The sequence below is a fragment of the Coptis chinensis genome, chromosome 7 (genome assembly GCF_015680905.1).
Source record: "Coptis chinensis isolate HL-2020 chromosome 7, ASM1568090v1, whole genome shotgun sequence".
In the NCBI taxonomy this organism is placed as follows: domain Eukaryota; kingdom Viridiplantae; phylum Streptophyta; class Magnoliopsida; order Ranunculales; family Ranunculaceae; genus Coptis; species Coptis chinensis.
Genome location: NC_141462.1, coordinates 25,736,650 through 25,751,422, shown reverse-complemented (window position 1 = coordinate 25,751,422; position 14,773 = coordinate 25,736,650). Strand labels below are relative to the sequence as shown.

The 14,773-nt window shown below is 37.8% G+C and overlaps 1 pseudogene across 1 annotated transcript; it reads right to left on the bottom strand.

Moving 5' to 3' along the window:
* Positions 1-2,909: 2,909 nt before the first annotated feature.
* Positions 2,910-3,638, bottom strand: LOC147486815 (ubiquitin-NEDD8-like protein RUB2 pseudogene; annotated as a pseudogene). The gene has a single exon (XR_015201952.1). The product of XR_015201952.1 is annotated as a ubiquitin-NEDD8-like protein RUB2 pseudogene (transcript).
* Positions 3,639-14,773: the final 11,135 nt, after the last annotated feature.

Below are 14,773 nucleotides of genomic sequence, written 5' to 3'. Positions count from 1 at the left end.
AATATGACTTCTATCAGGGTGGTATTGGGTCTGACCGCAAGTATGAACCTAGAGGTTGAGCAACTAGATTTCAAGACAACTTTTCTTCATGGAGACCTTGAAGAAGATGTCTACATGGACCAACCATAGGGGTTTGAGATCAAAGGCAAGGAGCACCTAGTATGCAAGCTGATAAAGAGTTTGTATGGGTTGAAGCAAGCACCGAGACATTGGTACATAAAGTTTGATTCTTTTATGGTGAAGCAAGAATATAAGAAGTCTACTTCCGATCATTGTGTGTTTGTTCAGAAATTTCCAGACGGGGATTTCATAGTGCTCTTGTTGTATGTAGATGATATGTTAATAGTTGGCCTGAACATCAACAAAATATCCAAGCTAAAGAAAGACTTGAGTAAGTCTTTTAAGATGAAGGATTTGGGTCAAGCAAAACAGATACTTGGGATGCGGATCACTCGTGACAGAAAGAGTGGGAAGTTGTCGCTCTCTCAAGAAAGCTACATTGAGAAGGTGTTGAAGAGATTCAACATGGATCAAGCGAAGCCAGTCAGTTGTCAGCTTGGTGGCCATTTTCGCATGACCAAAGATATATGTCTTAAGGGTGAGCATGAGCAGAGTCAAATGGAAAAGATTTCTTATACATCCGCAGTCGGCAACTTGATGTATGTAATGGTGTGCACAAGATCAGATATTGCTTTCGTAGTTGGTGTTGTAAGCCGATTTCTGTCAAATCTGGGTAAGGAACATTAGGAAGGGGTTAAGTGGATATTGAGATATCTCAAGGGCACTTCCAAGGTGTGTTTGTGTTTTGGTGGAAATAAGACCTTGCTTGAAGGCTACATTGATGCAGACATTGTAGGTGATGTTGACTCTATGAAGTCCACCTCCGGTTATCTATTTACTTTTGCAGGAGGAGCAGCTTCTTGGCAATCTAAGTTGCAAAAGTGTGTTGCCCTCTCCACTATAGAAGCCAAGTATATTGCAACCACTGAGTGTTACAAAGAGAGGCTATGGATGAAGAGGTTCTTCAATGAACTAGGGCAAAAGCAGAAACAGTTTGTAGTTCTATGTGACAGTCAGACCGCCATCCATTTGAGCAAGAATCCAAGTTTTCATTCTAGATCCAAGCACATACGTGTGCGTTATCATTGGATTAGAGAAGTTCTCGAAGACAAGCATTTGTGCATTGAGAAGATCCATACCGACAAGAACGGGTCGGATATGATGACCAAAGTCTTACCGGAAGGTAAGTTTGATATTTGTTGTGCCCCCGCCGAAATGGTAGCACACTCCTTCTGTTGATTTAAGAATGCATGGAGGTATCCCCCTTCACTGTTCGGGAGGGGGAGATTGTTGGAGTTATCCCTCACATGAGGATGAGGAAAAAGCTGGAGGAACAGGTATTGTTCGTCTGAAGAAGTCAGAGCGCGCATGCGCTCGACTTAGCCTTGCTCAAGGCGCGCCATTGCCGTGAAAAAAAGACTTATTTTTTTCACGATAGGTGTTTTACTGGAATTGGAGTTCGAGGAAAATAAGAGAGCGCGCACGAGCTTGATTTTGCCTTACCAAGAGCGCGCCCGCGCTCATTCCTAAACTTGTCAGTTTCTATTTCTATAGTAACCACGAAATTGCAAGTTTAGTATAAAAACAGAAGTTAGGTTTTGGAAAACCAAGTCTTGAATAGAAACCCAATTTTGAGTGCAATCAAAATTGAGAGAAAACCCTTGCAAAGAGAAAAGCTTGTAAGGAGAGGGGAGTGATCTAGTAAGGTGGAAAGACTTGAGAGGAGTGATTGTAATCTTCTTTCCCATACTTATAGAAGGATTAGCTCTTGTGGAAGTAGGCATCATTGGCCGAACCACGTTACATCTTGTGTTGCGGTATGCTTTATTTTTCTTTGCATTATTATTATTTGTTTGTGATAATTGTTAATTGCTTGGAAGGTTGGGTTTGTTGTTGGTTGTAGTGAAAGTTTAGATTTTTGTCTGGAGTAGTAGTTTGTCCAAGTGTAAGTTATCTTAGTGGGGATCGATTGGTATCGTTGTCCTCAACATCACCAATGTGCTACTAACAAGCAATGTCAGAGCTCTTACAGAAGTGGAATGATACTTTGTGCAAGAAACAGGTTTAGATAAGAATACAGGGGTGTATATCAGAAGCAGAACAGTTGCATGTTTTAACTGTTGATATTGGAAGTTTAGTAAAGGTAATGTAATGAACAAAGGTAAACTATCTATCCTGTCGTCCAGTCCCATTTCATGTCAATCTGGCATAATTTCAATCTAGATTGTCTCTGTGTTCGAGTCCTTGAGGTTTACTCTTTGTACTGATAGACCCACCTTACACTCCACCCCCACCTAACCATTTCATGCAACCGGACATCCCCTAGAGCCTGTGCAAGGTAGCGCAGTACAAGGATCAACGAAGGCGAGCAACGGTGGCACGGTGTGTTGTCAAAGAAGCAAAGGCCAAGGTAGCAGTGCCCAAGGGAGAAAAACCGGACATGTGAGTATGTGACCTATGGATGGGCGTTACAGGTTGTTGTTGAATGCATCATTTTCTTAGAACAGTTTCATCACAGTGAAATCCCCCAAGTCTTTGTATTTTTTTCCTGATAAATGAGAGCTTTATCTTGGGTGCATTTAGAAGACGAAGTCTGCATGATGGAAGGCATACATGCAATCCACATAAACAAGAATAACCCATTGCATGCGTCGTCAAAGTGCCACACTGGTCAATGGTTCTGCACTCACTCAAATTACGTACTGAAAATTTTATGGCTGATTCTCTTTGCCAAATTGGGAAATACCACCACACTATACAGAACCATTCAACACAAGTTTGTGCCAATTGCTTATTCCCGAATGAAAGAAGAAATCATTCAGCATTCAATCATATACTCAATCAGGATAACAGGATTCAAACCGTCATCGTGGCAATTATTCACTACTTAAAAACTTAACAATCAAAAATTAGAAAATAGTTTGTGGTAGACCAGTAGTACAAGTCTACATGAAAAAAAAAAGATCATTATGAAAAAAAAAAGTTAATGTCGTTTACAGAATATGTTTCCTGTTACACACCTTTGTATATGACACCACATTAAAGATTCAAAGAACTAAACATTCAGAACACAGTATTATTCAAAGACCACCCCTCAATGCAAGCACAAGATGGAGAACAGAACCCCCCTCAATTTTGTATTCCTTAGCGGTTTTGTCATCTGCAAGCTGCTTACCACCAAAGATAAGTCTTTGTTGCACTGACGGGATTCCTTCGTTCTCCTCAATCCGTTCCTTGATCCGATCAATGGGATCATCTGGTTCGATATCGATTTCAATTTCCTTTCCAGTAAGAGTCTTCACCTTGATCATGGTACCACCTCTAAGACGCAAAACCAAGTGAAGGGTCGACTCCTTTTGGATGTTGTAATCTGCAAGGGTACGTCCGTCTTCCAATTGTTTCCCAGCAAAAATCAGTCTTTGTTGATCAGGGGGAATGCCTTCCTTGTCTTGAATCTTTGCTTTGATGTTGTTGATGGTGTTACTGCTTTCGACCTCAAGAGTAATGGTTTTCCCAGTTAGAGTTTTCACGAATATCTGCATCATCTTTTTCCTCTTCTTCTTCTTTCCAAGTCTTCTTAAACAAACAAACAGATGGTAATGAGATGGTATAGATGGTAATGAGAGGGCTTGTTTTCAGAGTATATATAGAGCAGTGGACGACCAAATCCGAAGCGGTCTTTCTAAACCAATTGTAAATAGAAGTCGGTCTCCGATTAGTTGCCTAAACTGATAACCCTTGGACGGCAAACAAATATCGGAGTTACGAAATCTCTTAGAAATCTCGTTTTGAAATATCGGTGTTATGAAACAAGTACGGAGCTTGCTTGGAGCCCAAGTAAAAGAATCATGGAAGGCAAGAAAAAGCCTTTGTTCTCCGATACCAACTTGAAATTTAAATGAATTTTTTTTTCTTGATCAACGTAAATATGTTTGATTTTATCTCTAGGATATATGTGACTAGTATATAACCCGTGCCACGACACTTTCAAATTAAGCCCAAAAGAACCCCAACCAACCGAATGATAAAAGCCCAGCTCACAAAGCAGCCATTGTTGACCAAATCAACAATAATCTCGTACTCTTTCAAATTTACATTTTCAACTGTATATATCCTATAAGACCTTAGATCTTCCATATCATAACTTGTGAGAAATATTTGTAGCTGCCGGATGGAGCCGCAGGGCCCCATCATATCCAATGGTTGTCATTATTTTTTTAGCAAGTTGTGACATGGCAAAAAGAACGAGTCCCACCTGGTATGCTATTTCCATCCATAACGTCTGGATCCATGAGATCAAATCTTCTTTTCTAATCTTTCTTCCAACATCTGCCCTAACCGCCGCATCACTCCCACCTCTTTTCTCATCTTGTCAAGAAACCGCGACTGAAGAGGGTATTCGACAAGTTGCATAGATATCCGGAGGATAATTGTGTGGGTTCGTTGGCATTCGACAGGTATTCGACAAAAGAAATGAGCATTTTTTGGAATCTGGAGGAAAATTGTATGGGTTCGTTGGTTGTCGGTGAGGTATTGAAGTAAACCTTGAAGGAACCCATAAGTTTAAGGAGCTAAACAAAAAAGTCTCCTCCCAAAAAGATTAAGGAGCTAAGGGGGCTTCACTCTTTTACTAAAAGTGAGTTGTAAAGAGAGGTTCATCCCATAAAAGTAAGTTCCATGATTCCCCACCCCCATCTGTTTTACTGTATTGCATTAAGTTTGTTATGGCTGCTGAACTATATGTGGTTCTTTATGTTACTACTTCCATCTGATTCAAGGGGGGCTAAATGAATGAGTTGTCATCACGCAAGTCCACTCACATTTTCAGTCCTGTTGCTTATAGAGGTTCACGATGATCAGAAACTCCTCACTTTCTCCGTGTGTATAGTGTATTAACCTAACATGTTGAAGGCTAATGGAACAATTTTCACAGCCCTTGTAAAAGGTTTCGGTGATTAATTGTGCTCTCTTAGGCCTATGCACTGTTAAGCTCTCAAGACCCTTGCACATATCACTTCTCTAAAGTGTCTGTCTCAAGCGTCTGAAGATGACACGTTTGCCATACATGGAAGTTTTTGGGTTGCTAATATTTCCTGATCTTATTGTTTCTTCAGACTGTAGTATAAGAGTATCTTTTGACCTTATTTTCTTTGTGAAGTTTTGGTTAAGAGAGTTTTGGTTAAGACTGTAACAAGTATATGACTTTACTTCAGTACCACCCTAAAGAAAATGACTATGGTCTCACAAAGTGTAGTAGATGTCCAAGTAGGGCACACTTGGTGGTCTGATTTACTGCCATTTGCTACCGTCTGATTTTTTTTTCCCTATGTTTTATTTAATCCCGCCTGATACATATTTCGAAGTCAATGTCAACCAACATTTTTCCCTTTCCTTTATGTTTTATATGTGCTCCACTACCCCCAATGTCTTTATTATTTTTACTGTGAAAAAGGACAGTAGTGTTGTCGGTCTTCAATATGTTTTCGACTAATTATTGTTACTTTGTAAATGTTTTAGACACGCTTTCTTGTTGTGAAGTGCGCTTTCTTCTAATTTTTTCAATTCCCTTTGTTTTATTTACTACCACCTAATTTTTATCTGTGTTTATGCCTAATTACTACTACCTTTACATACAAAATAATCATTGCTGCTACTACAAGAAAATAGGGCTTTAGCCACGGATGACCAGGAACGTTTGCCATGGGCCAAAGCTGTCGGATAATTAGCCACGGTTGTTCTCCATTGGTATTGTAATAGTTGTTGTAGCATGGATTGACGATATTTTACAACCTTTCTCCACGGTCAAGATGCAGCGAGGGTGTTCCCACGGTTTGGACCGTTGGATCAGATCCTTGACATTATCTATTCTCTCCCACGGCTATACGGCGCCGTCATAGATCCAAAATTGCTCCAAAATTTTGGGCGCGCACCAAAATTTCCAGCCCACAAAAACTCAAAATATTCAGAGAAATTTAGAAACTAATCTCACCTCTAGATTCCACCGCCTCTGTCACTATCTCTCTCATCTTCTTCCCTTTCAGTTCGTCCACCACCACCACTCTCGCTAACAGTTCGTCACTACCGCTTCTCTCACGATTTCTCTCATTAAACATCAAAGGTAATACTTACAACTATTTAATTTTTAAGTGTTTATTTTATTAAAGGTTTCTCCTTTTTTTTGTTTTGGATGGAAATTGAGTAAAGGGTGTTTTTTTTGTTGTTATTCTTGGCAACTCAAAGGATAACAATAAAAAAACAACTGGATGGAAAAAAGACAGATACCTGTATATAAACATAAAGATTAAAACTATACCTTGGTCCTGGAACAATGAGAGTACACACACAAGTGAGGGGAGCCGTTATGAGTAGCCCGAAGAACATTCTTCTCCATTATTGATAAGGGAAGAAAGAGGTATTAGGAATCAAAAAAGCAACAGTAGATATCTTATATGCAAATGACTGGATTAAGACAAGATTTCACTTATTACCGAAAAAAAAAAAAAGACAAGGTTTCACTCCAATGAGGCAATGACATACTTATAGTAATCTGGGTTGGGGACAAAGTTTGTAGTATTCAGCAGATCATAGTTTCCGCCAATTAACGACTGTTTGCAGAAGGTCTTGTGATTGAAAGTTGATGTCATACCAAGTTGATCTAAATACACAAAATCAAACTCTTGGTTTTCATTGCCTTCAACTTTATCTTCAAACTATCGGTAATCAAAACTCCTCTTTTCCATCTCAACTTACATACGATTTTCACTTTGGAATTAAGTCGTTATGCATTACCACCAACAAAACCGATTGAAGTTGTAGTTTGATATTTGACGTACGTTAGATTAAAGTTAGTATTTTTTTAAGTTGGGGTTTTTTTTTTTCACTGTTAGTTAATTGGGTTTCATTTATTTGATTTATTTATATGTGGATGTTGCTGTTCTCACTGGTTTAGTTCGGTTTGAGATTTGAGTGCTTGATTTGTTTGCTTATTTTAACTTGTATGATTGATGGTTTGCTGATAATTAAAGATAGTACTATTAGTTTGTGATGAAAATAAGTTTAAAGTTGTAGGAACCGTTATTCAGAATGCAATATTTCTACAAACTGCAAGAACCACGCACAACGGAATTAATGGGTTCTCATGATTTGTGATTGGAAAACATACCTTTGAATCCGATTTAGATAACTCTGAGAATCCAAACTTTATCAAATCCGAAATCAACAATCAACCTCTTGATCTTCTGTTGTATTCCTTTAGAATAGATTGGACGTTGTGTGGACAACGATCTACCAATCCCCTTCTTTCTCTCAAGATCAGAAACGAATTCAGATCTACTTTTCTTGCCTCTTTTTCAGAATCAGTGAATAGTGAATTTTGGCCAGAGAGAAAGAGTATTCTATTTATAGGCTATAACAGGGACCATGAGAAGAAATTAGGGTTGGGCCTCCTGACGGGCTTGGGATTCCCATGTTCGCTCCAAACACACGGCCCAAGTCCATCAACAAATGGCTTATTCCACTAAAGGTCATTGTTGCACTACCGCCCTAATCCCAAATTACGTGTCAGCGTGTATGGGCTCCATATTTTATGCTCATTGATCTCCCCGTGTTTAAGATATTGAATATCCGTTGATTAAGTCAAGTTACTGACAACTACATTAATTAATTTCTTATGTCCTTGAGTAGTACCACTCAACCTCATTGTCATATCGGAATAAATCCACCTGCAGGGTTTACATGACAATCTTTTTGAGCTCCTCAAGGGGACATCATCAACCCGACTTCTTGCGGGACACGGATTCCTTCTATAATCAACAGCACACCTTACATACAATGTCATTACCCAATCCATTGAGTTTGTTGATTAACAAATGAATCTCACTCATTGATGATTTAAAGTAATATACAATGCACGTAAGTGCCCGTTATTATATCCGGATTAGGAGGACAAGCATCCATAATAACAGAGGCGTTTGTTCTCTTATATAGTCAGTATAAGGAGAAACAACCTCACTTGGTCCTGTTCAATACACACAAAGTGTACTAGTGTAATCATATAGTCAAGATAGACTAATACCAGATTATACTACAACCGTACCAATGGTTTGTCCAAATCCATCTAGATTGTGAACGATTACTTTTACTTTATAAGGTACTGATGATATGATTTTATGTGTGTTCACACCATATCATCTACAACATAAAGTATTAGACACATGCATATAACTAATAACATATACAATATGCATAACATTTGCCCATATGATTCTCGTTCAAAATATAAAGAATTAGAGTTAATACAAAAGTAATGCTTTTAGTATATAACCTTATCAAAAGTTTGTAAAGTTTTGATCATGTTACTGCTATGTTACTGCTTTTGAGTGTTTTTCCTTGACTGTTTGTTTCATCAATGTTTTTTCAGAGAACAATTTTTTTTTTCTAACTATATATAGTATTAATATATAACTATTAAATTAATGATTCTTTGTTGGTTTGAAACATATAGATAGAAACATATTTAATTGTTACGCATTTTTTTCAGCTCAAGAAGGTACGCCTCAGTGCTTACAGGGTTCTCTTATAGCGTTTTACTTACTACGGAGGTGAGATGTCAAACTATTAAATGTATTTTGTTATTGGTTGTATGAGTGAATAAAACAACTATGTGAAATGGGTTTATTTAATTTTCAATTTAGCTCATTTGGATATGCTCTCTTTAATATATTTTTTTTTCTAATCAATGTGAACTCCCTAGACGGCCGAGTTTTAGTTTGAGCATATTGCACACATTTATTTATTTCAAAAATGGATTTACATTGATATTTGTTTGGTTATTGTCTCTTTTTGCTTTATCTGTTACAAATATTTTTTTTTCATTACAAATTGCTTAGGTTTTAAATACATATTTATGTGATTTTTGCTAGTCTGGTAAAAATAATTCATTTTTAGAGATTTTGTTAATTTAGTTAGACATTTTTTGCTTGAGATGAGGGTTTGGGATATGTTTATTCATGAATGGATCATGCTATTTATCTTGCATATAGTTTGAAGTTTTGAACTTGTGTGATTCTTGTTTATTTGTAGATACGTCATGGAGGCTTTTTCTCCAACTGATAGAAGTACTTGGGTCAATTTAGACTGCCATGACACTCGCTTTATAAATGGGGTAAACTATTTTATGGACTTTGTGGTAAAAAACTACCGTAACAAGCTCTTAATGTCGTGTCCTTGTCGTGTGTGTAAAAATGGAGGGAAAGCAAAAACCTACGAACTCGTGAGGTATCACATCTATAAAAACCGATTCGACCCAACATAATTACACTAGATATTTCATGGTGAAGAAAGACATGATCTGAATGTGGAGTCCCATGGGAACTCTAATCTGCATGAGATGAATATAAATGATGCATTTACTTCCGTGGTTGAAGAATTTGGTGGTGAAGAGTTAGATTCATTTCTTGGAGGTCTTGGAGTTGATAATGGAGAGGTACCGGGCATTGATGATGCTGAATCAATATTGTCAGATAAGAACTTTGAAGAGGCCTTGAGTGCTTTGTATCCTGGTTGCAAGAATTTCACTGTCTTAAGGTTTGTCATAAAGCTGTTTAGAATCAAAGTTACACGTAGGTGGTCTGACATAAGTTTTACCGAGTTGCTTCCAGATTTTAAAGGCAAGTTACGGGCGGATAATAAAGTTCAAAAAGACACATATCGATCTGAAAAATTAGTTAAGGAGTTGGGGCTAACTTATGAGAAGATCGATGCATGCCCAAATGATTGTATTTTATATTGGGGGAAGAAAAATGAATTGTTGCAAGAATGTCCTACTTGTAAGGTGTCGAGATATAAAATTGCAACAATTGAGGAGAGAGAAAAAACCCGTGTAAGACTACCTGCGAAGCAGTTGCGGTACTTTCCAATTGGGGATAGGTTGAAGAGAATGTACGGTGCCAGTTGGGTAGCCAAAGCTATGTGTTGGCATTCCACAAATAGATTGGGGGATGGTGAGTTGGGTCACCCAGTTGACTCATCATCTTGGAAACACATTGATTGGACATACCCAAGCTTTTCTTCCGAGCCACGTAATGTTCGATTGGGCCTTGCCACTGATGGGTTCAACCCCTTTGGAATGCAAAGCACATCGTATAGTTCTTGGCCAATGATGTGTGTCACATATAACCTCCCTCCTTGGCTATGTATGAAACCGCAATTCACTATGCTAGTACTGCTTATTGAGGGACAACGACAACCTGGTAATGATATAGATATTTATTTACAGCCGTTGGGCCATGAATTGCAATCCTTGTGGGATAAAGGAGTATTAGTCAAAGATGCTAATAGGGGTGATGTCTTCAATATGAGTGTAGTTCTCTTATGGACAATTCACGACTTCCCAGCTTTTGGGAACATCTCTGGATGTAGGACTAAGGGGAGATATGCTTGTCCCCCTTGTGGTTTAAATCCATCTACTGTGAGACTTGTTCATGAGAGAAAAAAATGTTTACCTTGGTCATAGACGATTTTTGCCACAATTAGATCCAAATAGACTTGATGTGAGAGAATCTACTTTCAACAAGGAAGAAGAGCTCAGGTCACAACCACTACGTTTGTCTGGGGAGAAGGTTAATGAGTTAACTCAGAATCTCAAAGTGAAATGGGGAAAGTTAAAGAAAAGGAAACGGGGAGGTGGTGACTCCGAGGATGAGGAAGATGTGGACAGTGATTCTAGTTTTTTTGAAGCAGTCAATATTTTCTAAACTTCTTCCATATTGGGAAAAACTCCCTGTTCCTCATAACGTTGATGTGATGCACACTGAGAAGAACGTATGTGAAATTCTTATTGCTTTGATATTGGACACGAAAAAAACCAAAGATGATCTCAATGCATGAAAAGACTTGAAACTTTTGGGGATAAAGAAGAAGTATTGGGTGACAGACAATAATCGTAAAAAGCGTGAAGTGTTCTGTCGTACACCTGCTGAGAAGTCTTTGTTTTTTACCACCTTAAGAAACATGCACGTACCTGTTGGTTTTAGTAGCAATTGGAGGATTATTGTCAAGGAGGGGTCCATGGAACTCAAAGGGATGAAGTCTCATGACTATCACATTCTAATGCAACATTTGCTTCCTGTATTGATTCAACACGCATATAAAGATCGGAAGGAGTCCCGGGCTGTTATATTGAGTTTTTGTACTTTTTTTCGTGTTTTATGCTCGAGGAGAATTGATGTTGATTCTTTGGTTATACTTGAGATGGGTATGTCCAGAATCTTATGTGAGCTTGAGAAGATGTGTCCTCCGTTGCTTTTTGTCATAATGATGCATCTTCCCATTCATTTAGCCAATGAGTCCCGCGTGTTAGGACCAGTGTTCTATCGATGGATGTATGTCTTTGAAAGGTATACTTAGATCAAAAACTTTTCACATGATTATTTGGTTTTATTTCTCATATTTTCTATTTAAGTTTTGTTATATATTTAAAGGTTAATGAAGTAGTACAAGGATTATGTTACGAATAAAGCACGCCCAGAAGGTTGCATTGCTGAGCGATACTTGAAGGAGGAGACAATGATATATTGTGGAGGATACGAAGGAGGGGGTGGCCTCCTTCAAAAGCTAGAAGAGTGCACCGAGGGTTTTGAGGTAACAATGCCTCCTGGTTTGCTCGATGAAGTTGATGAAGTAGGTCCTCTTGGTCCAAGTAAACGTTACCTTTTAGAGGGTGTTGAGTGGGAGCAGGCACGTAAGTGGATATTGAAAAGTCATCCAAAGTATGAAATGTGGGAGAAGTAAGTCTATTGCAGTTTACGTGTATGTATTTTTCAATTACCAAATAGACATTTTTATATTATTTATTGTGCTTTTATTAATGATATTGAACATAGAGTACAATAACTTCCTCGAGGTCTACAAGAGAAACACAGGAAGAAAGTCTGGCCAATTCAAAGTACCGAAAAAACGAAGTTCATGCCATGGTTAAGGAGACAACTTGATGTTCAAAACCGAAAAGATGGCGAGCTTATAGAAATAGCAAGGGGACCAAAGACGTTTTGCTATAACATATGAGAAGTATGCAGTCAATGGTTTTTTATTTGTCACCAAAGATTATGAGTTGACTAGAAGAAACCAAAACAGTGGAGTTTGTACCAAGTGCCTAACTACCTTTCGCTCGAGTGCTAAGGATAAAAAATTCTATATAAGCATCTGCTGAATACTACGGTGTTCTTAGGAAAATTGTTCAATTGGAGTACCCAAATACTGATTACAAACCAGTGTTATTCAAGCGTGATTGGGTTAAGCTCCCAAACTGTGTAAAGGTGGATAACGTGTCAAAATTGTTGTTGGTCAATCTATCCAATGTGCTTGGTTCATCTCAAATGAATGACGAGCCATTCATTCTTACTGAGCATGTATCCCAGGTCTTTTACTCTAAAGACCCAGTCAATCTTGAATGGCATGTGGTTATTGAGGTTCCAAGAAAGGTTTACTCTGATATGGACTCAACAAGAGTAGTGTCAGAAAATATAGTTGTGGATGAATCGTTTGTGAGGCCTATCATTCTAGAACGTATGGAGGATGAGTTGATCTTTAATGAAGAGAATATGGTTGTTGCTGTTGAGGTTATCAACCGAAGAAAAAAACCTAGAAAGAAATGAGATGTTATTTTATTATATGAAGTCTTTTGTTTCGAGAATTACATATTTAAACCTGTTTTGCTGCTTTTTCTGAATTCATATTTAAATTAGTGTTTCACATTTTGACTAATTTTTTAATTCATTTTTTGTTATTTGTACATTGATCCTTATTGTATTGATCATTAACTTAATTGTATATGCAAGTGCTTGTTTAATTTGCAAAGTTTAGTTGTCGCTTTGTACTATGGCTAGTAGCATGATAAGAGCCAAAAACTGTAGTTTTAACCTCTTAACAATAATACTTTAGACCAATTATGCGAGTAATAAATAAGAGTTAATGCTGATTACGTGCTTTTATGTATTACAGGCATTGAAGTCAACTATGTGCATAAATGTGCCACTTTGGCGAGATAAAGGAGCAAGGGTTAGTTGCTAAGAAGTTCTGTGATTAAAGGCCAAGATTCAAGGAGAAAAAGCCTTTGTAAAGCCCGGTCAAAAGCTGAAAAGTCAAAGTCAATGCGGGCAGAAACATCACATAAAAGTCAGTAGAACTTCCAAAGACCGTATCTTTGGACTCATACCTCGGAATTATGCCTACCTTATGTCAAAACGACCGGCTCGAAAAGAGCTTTCCAATGGTCTAAACCTTGACCCAATCAGAGGAGTAAAAGTTGACAAAAAACCTGCTGAAGTCAGATATAACTGAAGAGGGCCCTATAGACTGAAGAGATTGGGTTTTTGGCTCGATTTTCCGGCCCAAAATATGGCTCCTCAGCCCATGCACGAAAATGTGGATCTGGTCTCCTCCATTTCAACACACAAGACTTAACTCTTAAGATAGAATTAGGTTAAGTAGCAAGTAGCCATTAGAGATAGTTATAGATCTTGTTTTCATTCCATTAATTAGTTTCATACCTTGTTTTAATTTAGTAGTTTGAATCAATTGTTATTTATTCATTAGATTAATACATATCACCCTGATCAACTTCTTCCACCGACACACCTTGTTCCTTTGCAATTTTACGGTGATAAACTTGTGCTGGTGTCCTCCCCCCACAGTTTGGTTCAATTTGCATTGCACGGTTCTAAATATTTCTAGCTCGCACTTAATGCCTACATAACATACACAAATTAAGTTACAGTTTGCTTTGCATCTTATAAGTTAGTAAGGACAGTGCATATCGTATAGTATATCGTTAGAATGTCTAAGACAATACCTTAAATTCATCTGAATGACAATGATTCACAAAAGCTTTCCAATCCTCCAAAGGGATTCCATTTGGTGCCTTCATTTTCACAATTTTTGGATCCTTACTAGCAACATATTTCTTTTTCAGTTCACCCTTGTGGCTCCTCCATGCGGCCATGACTTTTTTTCGAACATACTTATAGTCTACCCCCTTGTCTTCATTGTTACCATTAACAAATACAAAAGTGTCGTTCAAGCTTTTAATGATTATGTTATAGTGAGTTCCTTTACTGAGTTTCATCATAGTTGGCCAATCCTTATAGAAGCATGGGATCTCACAGTCCGCAAGGCGAGTAGCTTCACTAGATAGCCTGCTGACACCTTCTTTAGGAAATCAGGCTAGTTATAGATATTAAGCCAAAGTTCAATTCTCTGCCCCTCTTCCAAATGATCGGATATAGGTAGAGTAGGACCTCTAGTGTTATCTGAGCGCGGTCGTGAAGTAGAAGACCTACCTGATAATGCAAAAACTGATGATGTTATACAAAGATGAAATGGAAATAATTAACTTAGTCAGATAATCATGAATTATTAACTAATTACCAATGTTAGTGTTGGGGGAGTCCTCTAGTGGGTGAGCTGAATTTGGGGATGTGATATGATAGCCATAAAAATGAATAATTCTACTCACGAACAGAATGATAAAATTCCAACGAAAGTAAAACTACAACTATACGAAGACTATATTTATCAAAGATTTCTACTCTCGAATCTATCGAATAGAGTGGAGTCAAAGATTCGTTCCACTCCTAGTTTTTTAGCATTCAATGTTTTCTAATATTATCAGTCCTAGCCAAAGTTAATGAGAGTAATGGTGGGAATTTATACTATG